This window comes from Stomoxys calcitrans, chromosome 4, assembly GCF_963082655.1.
Source record: "Stomoxys calcitrans chromosome 4, idStoCalc2.1, whole genome shotgun sequence".
In the NCBI taxonomy this organism is placed as follows: Eukaryota; Metazoa; Arthropoda; class Insecta; order Diptera; family Muscidae; genus Stomoxys; species Stomoxys calcitrans.
Window position 1 is genome coordinate 64793401 of NC_081555.1, and position 15837 is coordinate 64809237.

General features: G+C 39.9%; 1 non-coding gene across 1 annotated transcript; it reads right to left on the minus strand.

The window, feature by feature from the left end:
* Positions 1-10533: 10533 nt before the first annotated feature.
* On the minus strand, positions 10534-10615 carry Trnas-cga (transfer RNA serine (anticodon CGA)). Its single transcript has one exon. It is a non-coding gene; the product is annotated as a tRNA-Ser (tRNA).
* Between the last annotated feature and the right edge of the window lie 5222 nt (positions 10616-15837).

Consider the following 15837-nt stretch of genomic DNA (forward strand, 5'->3'; position numbering starts at 1 on the left):
AACATATACCCGTTGTCTCTGCTCCTACTCCCATGTCTACTAACGTATCAGTTTTTCAGTCATTAACGCTATCGCTGAAAAGGCACCTTTTTCCCCCAATGGTAATCATATTGTCTTGTCGTGTTTAATACACATCCCAATATACTTCCGGTGATACCAATATTAATATTGGCCCGATTATAAGTGTAGGTACTACCCCACGAAATGTGGTGAGAGTTCGCATTGCACCCTATTGGTACCTCGTTCCCTGCCTTTTTTCCTTTCCTTACCAGCCGTTGCAGCTCCGACGTGGGTGGCGCTGTCGGAGAGTCGAAAGGCAGATAAAGTGATGCCACGTATGCTCCACCGTCTCCCTGTCTCACCAATGTTGACAACTCTGGGAAAAATACATCATCTATATTTTTATGACAAATAACGCAGGCGCTCAACCGAGTACCTGAGTTTGCATAGAATAATTGGTAGTTGATATGGTTCAGTCCAGAAACTTTGTTTAACCGGAACAATGGCTCCTGAATTAAGGCAATAAGAATCTTGACTTTGATGATTTTCTCCATCAAAGCGTGTGTAGATGTCTCGCTCTGATGGAGGTTTATCTGGATGACCTCAATCATTGGTCCTCCTGTAAATGGGCTTCTTGGGAGTAGGTGATGGTCTCATCGTCTGCTCCCTTTTTTCTTCAGGCTGCATTGAGTTTCCAGTCACTGCACTGCCTGTTGTTTTAAAATTAGGATATTTGCATATCCTTGTCTTCCGAGTCTTGAGAAAGTCGGTAAAGGTTCCATCATTGTGTCCTGTTCGTTAGGCTGTATTGCGTCTACCGTCGCTGCACTGCCCGATGTTCCAATATTAGGATCTTTGCCTTTTTCTTCTTCATACCTTTGAAGTACCTGGAATGTCAGATCTATCCCTTCCAGCATCCTGCGATCTCGATTGCGCTGCCGGTACATACTCCTCTTTCTCCTTTGTCGTGCACCGGACTGCTTTCTCGGTCTGCCTGTGAGCTTAGCAAAGCCATCCCTCACTTCTGTCGTCATCCCGCTATTCTCATCTATCGATTCGGTTGGATGACGGTTTCGTTGACAATATCGCTCCACCTGTATTCAAAATGTGCATCTCTCTGATTTATTCGTCTCCTCCTCATTTGTCCGACGGCTAGTTGTACGCTCTCGACTACAGGTGCCAAGGCATCCACACCTGTGGAATGGGAGGACAACATGCGTCTCAGGAGTGCTACTCCTTTCCTCAAACAGAAAAGTAGAACAGTGAGACCTGAATGGAACTCAAATGAAAGGTTTTCGGGATAACAAAATTTGGTAGCAAAAAAAAGAGGGCTACCACTGCTTCCTCACTCCTCTAATAATTCTCCTCCCTTTAAAGAATCTCAAATGAAAATGTATCAAGATTGGGGTAATATTGGACTCAGTCCGAATGTATTCAAGTGTAGAGTAAAAGTTTGGATTCCAAATTCTTGAGTAATCCTCAAAATAATTGAATATCGATGCACTATGGGGCTCATATATAAGTCATTAGCAGTGGAAGTCGATTCTGATAGTAATTTTAGACACCAATAGTCTGGAGAGCCGTCAGACTCGAATAAAAATAATCCCCATAAATATGGGATTCAAATCAATGGTGATTTCAATTGTACAAGAAAGTGTTGCATTTATTCGACATGTCGCACTGAAATTGAAATTTTGTATTCGTTTTTGCTTCTAATGGTGTTGCATACAGAAAATGCAAAAATTTCGCATTTGCACCATGTCAAGTCTACGGTGGAGAATGCAGCATTTTAAAGCACCTGTTATCATTTCATACGTACCTATACCGAAATAGCGGCGTACATTGAATATAAAGAAAATTATTATGTTAACTTTAAATTAACTCAACAATTTAATGGGAATTTTAGAAAAATATTCAATTAAAACTGTTTTTTGCTTTTTAAGTTCCGCATATGAACATGTCCGATTGGAAATGTAAAAAATGCAACACTTCAAAAGGATTGTAGCAGTTTTTTCTAGGATCGAAATCACCACAAGGGACACCGCTATTCCCAAATTTAGAATAACGCTGATCCGGCTCTGAAACATTAAATGTTAAAAACCCAGTAAGATATAAATCTAAGAAATGCTCAAAGCGTTTTGAAATTTTAGGAGGCTATAAGCAACATTTTACCATCAGAAAATAGAAAAAATGTTTGATGTTTCAGCTTTCTTGTTGTTGTCACAGCAAACATTTTTTTTGTTTAAAAAAATTCTCTTTGTGAAGCTCTAATTGCAGAATAAGGGAAGCTCTGTTTGCTGTCGAAGCAAATGTGGCTTGTCGGTTTAGTTATGATATTTAAGCAGATTTTGTGGTTAAAAGCACTTTTCATTTACTTAACATTTTAAAAAAAATTAGTTAACCCCAATCCTTCAGTGGCGGGAATAAAAAAATAAATCACCTATCTTCTTGCCTAAAATACATTTGGTGGATTCGATTTTAAATTTGAAAGAAATTTTCAGGTTTTTGCAAACGTTATGATTCCTTTGGCATACCGACATCTCCTGCAGAATTCCCATTGTATTTAAGCGCCCTCAAGTCTCCCAAATATCCCCCAACTGACAATAGTTGACACGCTTTTGTTTCTCGTTCTTTCGCTTAGCGTTAACAATTTATCGCCTACATTAAAACAATAATATTAGGCAGCAAAGGCATTCAAGTAAATAGAGGTGAGATGGTATGAATTGAAGTGGCGATAAGAACAAAATAAGCCCTTTGTCGGTTAGACTTAGCTCCATCATTGTGACAAAGTAACATCTATGCTATAAAGAAGCACAATCCATTTATGTCAAAAATTTGGTACAATAATGATTATTTATTACTTGGTTATAAATAAACGAAAATGTGTGTCCTTTAGTATGCTAAGATGGTCTTTAGTATGCTTAGATGGTCAAAACGGTTGATATTACCATTCCCAAGGGAGTATGTTTATTTGTCGTTTTCTTTTGCAAACCATTGATGTATACCTATGTATGTATATACAATATATCGATTTGTGACTTAAGAATATATATAGTTGATTCGTTCATTTGTTGGATCTATTGAGTAAACGTGGTATTTTTTTTTTGCCCAAGGCTGATTAACTTGAAGATGGCATATAATAGACTAGGGAGCTTAAGGTCCACTTCGAATTGGATATTCGATTTTTTGTTTAATTAAGCCGAAATCGACTTTCATTAATTAAAAGTAAGTTCGTGTTACCTAAAGCTGAGTAAATAAACTCCATAAGAAAAAAATCGGCGAAACTTTGGCTACAAATAGGCGGAAAAGCCGCACTCTGCTTGTTCCACTCACGGAACAATTAAAAATTTCCGCGACTATTCCGAAAGCGGAATAACCGGAAAACTAACCTGCTGTTAACAATATCGGGTTTCTTGTACAATTTTAAAATAAATTAGACGATACGGCAACATTACTCAGCAATTAGGAATTGGAGTGTTTGCGCAAGCAGAGAATTATGTTCGGTTTTCGGAATTGTTGCGAAAAATTTAAACAAAATATCATAATTTTTTTAATTATAATTACATGATATTTTTTCAATCATACATTCACATTACACTAGGATTAATGATTTTTAAGTGCTCCTTTTAAGCCATTAGTTCAAAAAAAGCATTTATTTATTTCACATGTTTTTAGCTTATGGGTTTTTTTATATGGAGTTTGACAGTTGTTCACTCGATTAATTTTTTTTAAACACCACACTCATAGAAAAAGTTTGCTTAAAACAGCAAACACTGTGTGCTGAATATTAGTAGTTCATTTTACTGTATTGTAGCAGTAGTTTCTGCTACTTACAAAATCCCTAATGGTTATCAATACCACTCCCTTAGTTGGCTCATGTCTGGTATTGTGTCCCCATCTAAGTGCCGGTATTTGCTATTGGATTTTACATAAGTGAGCTCGTGGTCCTATGTGTCCCGTTATGATACCAATAGCTATACTGACCTCCTTCTTACTTCCTTTCAGTAATAGCATCGTCTTCTTACGATCTGGATCCCCCAAAAGATTTTCGCCGTCCTACCGATCGTTTCGCTGTTCCAAAATGATGCATGCGCATTCGTCGCCACTTCCTTAACTCGGACAGCGTCGATCCGAAAGCCTACGGGTTTACCAAGTTTATTCACCGCCAAATCGTCTGCCCTTTCATTCCCCCTAACACCGCATGGCCCGGCACCATAACGATGCGCATTTTGCCATCCTCAGAGAAGGCATTAATCTCCTTACACTGCAAGACTGTTCGTGACCTTACCATCGTGGTTGTTATAGCCTTATGGCAATTTTACTGCCGGTAAAGATGTTCACACTCGACGTCCTCCCGTTAGCACACACCACCTCACACCACCTCACGCATTCCGAAATCGCCCAGATCTCTGTCTGCAGGACCGTATTAAGGTCAGGCAGTATAAAACAGATCTAAGTCCCTGGGTTCTCAATGTAGACCCCCAGACCCACTCTGTCCTCTAACTTTGATTATCCGTGTATCATGAACTTCCAGATGTGCCAAATATGTGCCGATGGCAGCAGAGCCTCGCACTCGACTTCAATGTTAATCGCAGGTATCCGATCGGAAATCGTCTTATAGAGGAAACGTGGTGCGTTAAATTGGCCCACCTTCGTCATCCTCGTGAACTGGCATATTTCACTCTTCTCTGGGTAAACATTGAGACCTCTGGGTCTAGCCCAGTCATATGCCATATGTAAGACCCTTACGGCCCTTCTGCATAGCTCATTCGGATCCTTACCCCTTAGAAGTATTATAACAACGTCTGCGTAGCAGACGGGTTCAAATCACTCCTCAGTCAGCATCCGTAATAGGTCCTTTATGCTGGTCACCCATAAGAGTGGCGATAAAATGCCCCCCTGTGGCGTGCCCTGTGCCAATTTCTCCCTTATATATATATATATCCCATAAGATCCACAATTTATCCACCTGTTCCTTAGCATATGGATTATCCAGTCTCTAGGGACCGGGTCCACCCGTTACTGGTCTAAGGATTGGATCAGTGTATCGGTCCGCACATTGTTAAAAGCCCCCTCGATTTCGATGCATTCCGCCAGTGTGCACGTTTTGGCATCGAAGGATTTTGCTATTTTATGCACAACCTCGTGCAGGGCAGTCTCCATCGACCTTCCCTTGACATAGGCATGCTGTTTGTATTTGAGAAGTTCGCTGGATGTCCTACTCTTCATCATGGTGTCCACAATACGTTCCATGGTTTTAAATAGAAAGGACGTAAACCTTAAGGGTCTGTAGGCCTTTGGTGTCGCATAACTTGCCTTGCCGGGCTTAGGTATAAACAACACCCTTGCCTCCAGCCAGGCTTTCGGAGTATATGCTAGTCCTAGGCACGCTGTGAAAATATTGGCCAGATGAGGCGCCAAATAGACTGTCTAACGCCGGAAATATTCCATCAGGCCCGGGTGACTTAAATGGTTTGAAGCTCTTCATCGATTCCTTCACCATAAGTTCAGTAATTACAAACCTTCGGTCAACGTCATTATTCCAAGATTCCGGTGTCTCCATGAGTCCAATCGTATCCTGTGCAAAAGGGGGTTTCTTCAAAAGCCTCAACATGTCCTCCGTTGTCTCTGCTCTCACTTCTATGTCGTTTACTAAAGTTTTGCCGCTCCGGCACTCTTATTGTATTCCTTGAGCCGTGTGTAATACACATCCAAATAGACTTCCGCTTTTTTACGACGTGCTCTGTTAAAAAGTCTGCAGACCTCTTTCCCAATATTACGCCATTCCCCGTCATGTAGGGTTTTTCTTGGTCTGATTTACTTCCCCGAAAAGGACAACTGCCTTTGAAGACCCCACCAGTGCAGTCGTAATCCTGTTGACATTTTCGTACTTGCCTAAGTCTTCTTCCGAGTAGCCTTCCGAATTTTGTCTCGTGGTTTTCAACTTACACTGGAAGCTTATCGGATTTGGCGCTGGCCGTGCTATTCTAAACCTAATGTAGTGATAGTCCGAAAAATAGTGTTCCATGGAGAACCTCCAGTCCTGCCTTTTCATTAGGCTGCATTGAGCTCGTTATGGAGACTTGATCAATACCAACCACAAGGAGAGTTTCTTCCTCCTTCTCCTCCCTGTGGAAGACCTCCCACTTCCCTGCGACCAAACCTTGGTTTGCTTTGCCCAAGAATCCCAACATGCGTTCCGTCGCAAATTAACTGCTCCGTCCCTTGATGAAGACCGTAGCCTTTGTGAGCTGGGGGATATCTATCTTTCTCACCAGGTCGAGCTTTGAGCCCTTCCAAGGAGCGTGGATACCTCTGACGGTATCAATACATCCCGCCGACGCAAAACGCAGCGTAAAGATGTCCCCTCTATAATCATCATTTTATGGTTGGGCCCTCTACAGAGTTCCACACATGTTCGAAAATCCGATCGTTAACCAGATCCTCCACTTGGGACCAATGATCTGGTGGAATTCTACCGGATGCACTGGCGATATTTATGACTGCATAAGTCGTCCCATCTTTGTTGTGCTTCCTTACCACTCTGGCGTAAGAGGGCGGCTCATTACCATTCTGAACGACCTTTTTCCTCTTCCGTGATGGCTGTGGCCCAGTTTGGATGTCACAGTTCCCCATGAACACTCAGGGGCCGTGAGCGCTTCCTTCGTTCCTGCTCCGACTTTGCGGGATGGCTGGATTGGTTTTCGTAGAGTACTTGAAAGCGGGGAGCTCTTTCTCTTCTTCAGCATTATAGCAGTGTTATGCCCTTTTTTTTGGCGATTCTTGTTTGAACCGTTGAGTAGTGCGGACGCATTGTTATTTCACTCCGCGAGAATTTTCCTGTAACTCGTTAGAGTTTGCTGTCCCGCAGGTTTCAGCAAGTCTGTATCGTCTGAAACTAAAGATCTGTAGAAGCGGTGGAGTTGGGGAATCAAGAAACTACTTAGCAGTTGCTGCTGAAAAATTGCCTGAGGTACTATCGACCACATCGCTAAAGTCTGGGTTATTGCAGGAGACTGAAAGTCCCCCTGCCACGATTGAAAAGGAGGGGAAGTCATCGAAAGCGACCCGAGAATCCCTGTGTGGGTGGGTCATCCGGTTGGACTGGGCTCAAGGTGTGCTCCAGCAGGGAAAGACGGAACTCAAAAAGTACTTCGTCAGCAGCTGCTAGTGAAGCTTCTAAGGAGGAATCGTCCATACCGCAGGTGTCCAGTGTCCTGAGGAAGATTGGTTCCTCTGTTTTGTCACCTGCCCCTGGATGTCTACAGAAGCTCATCATGACAAAATCTAACGAATCAAGTGAGGACGAACTCCTGGCGGAATCAGAAGACGAGGCTAACACAACAGTGGTGGGTGTTCTGAATCCTGACTAGGGTCCGGTTTCTACAGATAAATCTCCACCATAGTAAAGCCGGTTCGGCGGAACGAAAGGTCCTCCTGATTTGACGTGGTTCTTATCCTGGAACCATGGGTTCGTGGACTAAGAATTCCGGGATTTGAACTACTCAAGGGTAACAGGAAATGGGAGACACAGAGAAGTCTAGATATTTTTTTTCCATCGCTAAGCATTGAAGATTTAGTAGTAACCAGACTTGAAATAAACAAGTCTCATTACTGGCTGGCTTCCCTATATATGGCATATGATTCAGATATGCCGCATTCAAACCTTGAAGGCGCTACTGTAGGGAAGAGGAGCCTCATTGTAGGAAGTGATGCTAATGCAAATCACCTGATATGGGGAAGTTCGGATGTCAACGAAAGGGGTGAGCTTCTTATAGAATAAAATCTGGCGATTGTTATAAAGGGGATAAACCGACCTTTATTACCAGGAACAGGTAGGAGGTACTAGATATTACCTCTGTATCGGAAGATATAAGTGCAAGAATATTTCACTGAGATGTGTTGGATGACCACAGCATCTCTGATCACCGTTATATTAGTTTCGGCCTTGGAGAAAATAATGCGGAAGTTTTCCCTCGGCTAAACAGAAGGAAGGCGCATTGGGATACCTTTCGGTACAAATTCTACACGTATATTCTTTCTAAACCAAAAATGGAAGTGGCACCAGCGGAGGACATAGACATAATGGTCAAGCGGATCACGAAGGTCCTGAATGACTCGCTTGTGTCAGCATGCCAAGCCAAAGGGCAAACCGCGACCGCCATGGTGGACCCCAGAGCTGGTTGGTATAAGGAAGGACTGCAGAAAACTCTTCAACAGAGCGAAGAAAGAAAACTCTTCAACAGAGCTGAGCTGAGCGGGAGCGCGAGCTGAGAAAGGCTCAGAACAAATCCTGGGTGGAATTCTGTAGCTCCGTGGAGGATACATCCGAGGCCACTAGGTTGAGGAGGATGCAGTCTTCGAGACCTATTACGATGGGTATATTCAGAAGTCAGAGAATGTATGGACTAAGTCTAGTGAGGAAACACTATAACTCTCGTTGATACACATTTCCCGGGAAATTCTCTAACGGACAACGTGGCACCAGAAGAGGTTGTCCTGGCATGCCTTCCGAGGTTTTTAGGAAATTGTGTCTGAGCCAAAAATCCTTAGGGCGTTAAGAAGTCGCCGCTTTAAGTCGCCAGTCCCTGACGATGTACCACCCGTTGAATTACAAGCTGTGTCCCACAGATTGACTCCTTGGCATAAGAAGATATACTCTGCTTGCATCAGCATGGCGTATATCCCTGTGGGATGGAGGAACACGAAGGTAATTTTCATTCTGAAAGCAGGAAAACCTTACCACACGAAGGCGAAAGATTTTCGTCCTATTATTCTGTCATTCTTTATGCTGAAGACTCTAGAGTGGTTGATAGTAACATGTCTTAACATGTCATGACGTGGCAATTGCGGTTAGGGGATAGTTTCCCATAGACTTCAGGAAGCTTTACGTGCAACAGCGGATTCATACCTAGACCGAAAGTGGTCTAGATATAAATCCTTGCAAGACGGAAGCAGTTCTTTTCAGCAGAAGTTGCCTACAGTGCTACCTGTCTCCGTGGGAGGAGAGAATGTTCCATTTACATTAAGGGCAAAATACCTGGGTGTTTTGCTGAACAGAAAAGTGAACTTCAAATCCAACATTTTGGAAACGGCAAGAAAGGCAACTCTTACCCTATACACATGCAAGAGAGCCATTGGCAAAAGTTGGGGGTTTAGACCGCGTGTCATGCATTGGGTATATACTACAGTTGTCAGACTTACAAAGCTATATGGTGTTGTGGTCTGGTGGACGAATCCAAAGGATGGTTTATTTGTGCGTCACAATCGCACTGATTACGACACCATCTCATGCACTGAATTTAATGCAACATCTAATGCCTCCGAATATTATGACTAGCCAAATTGATGCGACCACTGCCATGAGATTAAATTAGCTATCTCTTTGGTCATGTGGCTACGGACACGGTGATATCCTTGATATCCGATGTGGAAAACACCCTACCTGAGCCATTTTTGACAAAAAAGGACTGTACCAATACTACTGATAGAACCGATTGGAACTACGATATCCCAATAGAAGTCGATGTAACATAAGTTACATAGCCCGAAGGACAACGAATGATAGATGGTCACAAAGAGGGGGCTGTGAGCATTCCAAACCTATGTGGCCTAATCTAGACTTGAAGAGGTCTACTGCTTTGCTGTCATTGGCTAGAACAGACGTCACAGTCATTGTGAATCTGGGAGGACATCGAAGAAGAAGAGACTATTGAACACCTTCTGTGTGTGTGTCCCGCACTAGTAGTCAGAAGGAGTTCCACTTTAGGTTCTCATTTCTTTGAGAACCTGTCTGACTTAGAGGATGTGAACATTCGAAAGTTGTTGGGCTTTTTAGAGCGATATAGATGGTTCAACGGTAGCAACTAGAAGGCATCTTCATTCTTCTGTTCCTAACCTAACTTGACCTAAATCCAGATTATAAAAATTTAAATGTAAACGTGCTATAACCTTGATCGAAGACGATTCAACCAATTTTTCAAATATATTTAGCTCGAGTATACCCGATTGGCAGTTGTACAGGTATCGTTGTGTATAGAGGGTAGCTCGGCCATGTGAAATTTACGCATTTTTAGGGGTTTTCTTATTATTTATATTTATATTTTATGATACAACAACAAAAAAAATTCGATACCATCGATTTTTAAGAAGAAAAATATTGAAACTATCGAATGGAGTGAATAGTTTGCCTGCTTCCTTGAAGATAAACAAGTTCATCCTATATCCGTATGTATAGTGAACGTTGGCCCATCAACAATTACTTAGGCTATACAACTGAGCTCTTAATAATTGGGGGATGGAATTTTTTCTATACAGAATAAACAATATAATCCGTTTGATTTCAAATAAAAGTCTTAACCAGAGTATTCTGTTCAGCTTTCAGAACATTTGCGAAAAACTTGTTCAAAATATCATATTATTTTATAATATATTTACATCAAATTTTTTGTACACTAGCACAATCTTTCTATTGTAGAATATCAATCCTTGTAATAAAAAATTATGAAAAAATGTCTTATAACCGACTCTGGCCGCAGCCGGTAGGATTCGAACCTACGCTCCCAGAGGGAATCTGATTTCGAGTCAGACGCCTTAACCACTCGGCCACGACTGCTTATTGAATAGCTTGCCCAAAGTGTTATAACAAACACGGGGTGAAATGTACGATGCAAAAGCTTTTACCTTCCGCCATAGTGTTCAATATCTTGTTCGCTTTTAATCTTCTGTTGGTAACCAAGAAAAAAATCTAAAAATAGTTGATTGCGTGTGGTTTCTAAATGAGTAGCGCGTGGCTGGTGTCAATGGAATTTTGCTGTGGGCTTGATTTTTATGTTCATGAGGCATAAATTTCCTTTCGTTGTTATTATGTTTGTGAGTAGGTTTTATTTATTTCACCAGCACTGCGTTGCTTATCATCCACCACGACCGTGTGGCGCGTACATTTTACTTCAACACCGAAGAGAGCATTTGTGAGATTGTGTGGCACCGACGAAATAATGAGAGTTTATAAGGGCTTTCATTTTATTAAACTGAATTCGTCAAAAATTATTTTAAATTAATCAAAAGTTATGGTAAGTACCGTACCAGTAGTCGGAAGTTTGCTCATGATTTGGCGCCAAAGATTTTATCTCCTGATTTTTTCGGAATTGATGGGAAAAGCTTTAACAAAACAAAATTACATGAAATTTTTATCGGTCAATAACCTGTCATAGCTCCCATATAAACCGACTGGACTTCTTGAGCCCTTGCAGGGCTCAATTTTGTCTGAATTGGCTGAACTTTCAACGACTTAGCACGCTTTTGCTTGTTTGTACTTACTCAATCTTACCTTCATATTACACTAGGATTAATTGTTTTTAAGTGCTCTTTTTAAGCCATTAGTGTAAGAAATGCATTTATTTATTTCACATGTTGTACGCTTATACGTTTTTTATACCGTTTTTATATTTTATACATATATGTACGTTTATTATAGGATGGGGGGTATACTAATTCCGTCATTCTGTTTGTAACTACTCGAAATATTCGTCTGAGACCCCATAAAGTAAAGGGTGATTTTTTTGAGGTTAGGATTTTCATGCATTAGTATTTGACAGATCACGTGGGATTTCAGACATGGTGTCAAAGAGAAAGATGCTCAGTATGCTTTGACATTTCATCATGAATAGACTTACTAACGAGCAACGCTTGCAAATCATTGAATTTTATTACCAAAATCAGTGTTCGGTTCGAAATGTGTTCAAATTTTGACAAATTTTGTTCAGCGATGAGGCTCATTTCTGGTTGAATGGCTACGTAAATAAGCAAAATTGCCGCATTTGGAGTGAAGAGCAACCAGAAGCCGTTCAAGAACTGCCCATGCATCCCGAAAAATGCACTGTTTGGTGTGGTTTGTACGCTGGTGGAATCATTGGACCGTATTTTTTCAAAGATGCTGTTGGACGCAACGTTACGGTGAATGAACACATTTCGAACCGAACACTGATTTTGGTAATAAAATTCAATGATTTGCAAGCGTTGCTCGTTAGTAAGTCTATTCATGATGAAATGTCAAAGCATACTGAGCATCTTTCTCTTTGACACCATGTCTGAAATCCCACGTGATCTGTCAAATACTAATGCATGAAAATCCTAACCTCAAAAAAATCACCCTTTATATATAGTCTTGATCGTCGCGACATTTTATGTCGATCTAGCCATGTCCGTCCGTCCGTCTGTCTGTCGAAAGCACGCTAACTTCCGAAGGAGTAAAGCTAGCCGCTTGAAATTTTGCACAAATATTTCTTATTAGTGTAGGTCAGTTGGTATTGTAAATGGGCCATATCGGTCCATGTTTTGATATAGCTGCCATATAAAGCGATCTTGGGCCTTGACTTCACGAGCCTCTAGAGGGCGCAATTCTTGTCCGATTTGAATGAAATTTAGCACAAAGTATTTTGTTATGATATCCAACAACTGTGCCAAGTATGGTTCGGATCGGTCGATAACCTGATATAGCTGGCATATAAACCGATCTTGGGTATTGACTTCTTGAGCCTCTAGAGTGCGCAATTCTTATCCGGTTGGAATGAAATTTTGCACGACGTGTTTTGTTATGATATCCAAAAACTGTGCCAAGTATGGTTCAAATCGGTTCATACCTGATATAGCTGTCATATAAACCGATCTTGGATCTTGACTTCTGGAGCCTCTAGAGGGCGCAATTCTTATCCGATTTGAATGAATTTTAGCCCGAAGTATTTTGTTATGATATCCAACAACTGTGTCAGGTATGGTTCAAATCGGTTCATAACCTGATATAGCTGTCATATAAACAGATCTGGGTACTTGACTTCTTGAGCTTCTAGAGGGCGCAATTCCTATCCGATTTGGCTGAAATTTTGCACGACGTATTTTATTCTTACTTTCAACAACTGTGCCAAATAAGGTTCAAATAGGTTCATAACCTGATATAGCTGCCATATAAACCGATCGGCGATCTTGACTTCTTGAGCCTCTAGAGGTCGCAATTATTATCCGATTTGTCTGAAATTATGTATGACGGATCCTCTCATGACCATCAACATACGTGTTTATTATGGTATGAATCGGTGTATAACCCGATACAACTCCCATATAAATAAATCTCTTTATTTTACTGCTTGAGCCCCCAAAGGGCGCAATTCTTATTCGAATTGGCTGACATTTTACACAGGCCTCCAACATATAATTTAATAGTGGTCCAAACCGGACCATATCTTGATATCGCTCTAAAAGCAGAAAAAATCTTTTCTTATATCCTTTTTTGCCTAAGAAGAAAAGCCGGGAAAAGAACTCGACAAATGCGATCCATGGTGGAGGGTATAAAAGATTCGGCCCGGCCGAACTTAGCACGCTTTTACTTGTTTTTTATTTTATATGGGGTTTGACGATTATTCACGTGAAAAGCCGAATAGAGTTTCAACCCTATGCGGGTAAGCCAAAATCTAGTTCAAAATTTCAAGAAGTTAGAATATTTAAACTTGAAGGAAATTAAAATTATACTCATTGTTATCATGTTTTTGAACATAATTGTAAGAAAAACTCCTGTGTTTAAAAACCAATTTCGTACAAATTTGTCGTATGATAACCCTTAATTTATTATTACATATAAATTTGGGAATAGTGATGTCTTTCTTAAAAATGATACTCTTTGTAATGATAATTAATTTCAACACATGAGGTGAATGAGACTAAACTTAAATTAGATTTTATTTTCATTAGGTATACTTTACCCAAAGCTAATATTAAATGTGTAATATATTGCTGTTTAAAAGTAAGAAATTTATTATTTTACTTATAAACACATGGAATTATATTAAACGTATTAAAATTTCGCAAAAAGCCATGGCTGGGAAAATATCGATGGCAATATTGATTTTTTATATATAAATATAAGCGATTTGACACTGAAGGTATCCTATAAGATACATTGCGCCTATAGAGGTTGCAAATTTCATCCGATTGAGCTTAAATTTTGTACAGTGATTTTCCTCACGACTTTCAACTGACTTTATTAAATTTGATTTTATTCGATATTGATATTGGTTCTTTATAAATCGGTCTCCTGATATTTACTTCTCATTTTTCTCATTATTAATTATTATTCTCATTATTAATATAGGTGATAAGAAGTTAACGGTAGTATCGATACTATCGATATTTATTATTAGAAATATCGAATGTTGCGATTATCCATAGTTTGTAAGGTCTAGTGGTGACCCTGTCTATAGACTACAACGTAAAGTCGCCTTCAACAAAAATAATTTCACAAAGCCCATCAAGTGTATTTGCGGAAGCGCAGCAGCAGCAGAATTGTTAAATTCAACGACTTTTTCGGAACAAACTTGTGAAATTCAAACCGCTATTGCATCATACTATGCAAGCAAAATTTTGCTCAAACATACTTATGGGTCGTTTTATTTAGCAGTCTAACGGATTCGCTAGCAAAGGATAAATAAAACGCTCTTCCCGTTTAATGATTTTTACTTTAAACGTTGGCAGAAGTGGCATACTTAACAAAACAAAGAAAATAATGTCATTGTTTCTTTTGTAAATGTTTCTTTGAGTTCATAAATGCGATAAGCAATTTTTGCGTTTCAGAACGTTTAATCAGTGAATAAATATGTTGCGTTCTTCCTCTTTTAGTTTTGTCATTCAGATTGAATGATGACACCATATGTTTTAATAAACGGCGATAGTTAGCGACGATAAGATTAGCCGCTTAGCTAATCGGGGATAGCATTTTTCTCCATACAAACTAAGCGAGAAAAACCGCGTATTGAGTATACAATATAAAACACGGCAATTATTTTAGGAATCTCAAGTTGGGACAAAAAGTCGACTTTTAAACTTATGTCAAAATGACAATGGCGACGTTTGTTTGAAAGAATCGAGTTTTCGACTTTTACAAAAAGTAGACGTTTCCACTTTTTGTAAAAATTTTCAAAATATTCTAAATAAAATACTCCTATATTCTACAAGTTTTTGTGAACTTTTGCCATCAATATGTAATAATTTTTTTTGTATTTTCATGAAGGGAGGCATTAAAGAAAGTTTTAAATGTAAAATTGGTGCATTTTTACATAAACCAATCCGCTAGTCCAAAGTTTCCACTTCTCGTTTATTTTTCCCCCTTTTTTGCATTTGAATTAAACCTTGAAATAGGTTATGGCCGCCTTTTAACTAGTGTTATTCTGAATATTAAAACCCATCTCGTTTTGTTGCACATATGAGCAACAAATTTTATTCTTAAGAAACACGAAAATATATATGTATGTTCTATCGGAACATATATATTTTTTTAATTTAATATGATTTGTTGTTGTTATATGCTGAAAAAAATACAAATTACAAAGAAGTTTGTTTGTATGCACCTTCTTTATCTAAATTCCATATGGTCCTTATCGTCTATGAATTCGCTCGGAGGGTTTATGGCAATTTAAGTATGGATGTTACAGACTTATTTTAGCTTAAAAAACTTTATTGGAGCCCGATTTTCTCATACGGATTTTGGTAGTGGGAAGTGCCCCAGGGTGGTGGTGTGGACCCCCAGAAACGTGGTCCCGTAAGTGGGTATGCATTTCGTGCCCTACTCCCAAATACCTTTCATTTGAGTCCCAAATTGCCAAGATCGGTAGATATGTATGTCCAATTTAGGGATGCTTTGTGGGGTAAGGTGGTCCCCCAGACACTTAGCCTTGAAAAAATATTAGCATCGTGCTCTACCCTCAAAAACCATTTTCTAAACCCCATATTGCCATTGGTTTAAGGGATGAGGCGTCCCCTAAACACTTGGCCCCAAAATTGTTTATTAAA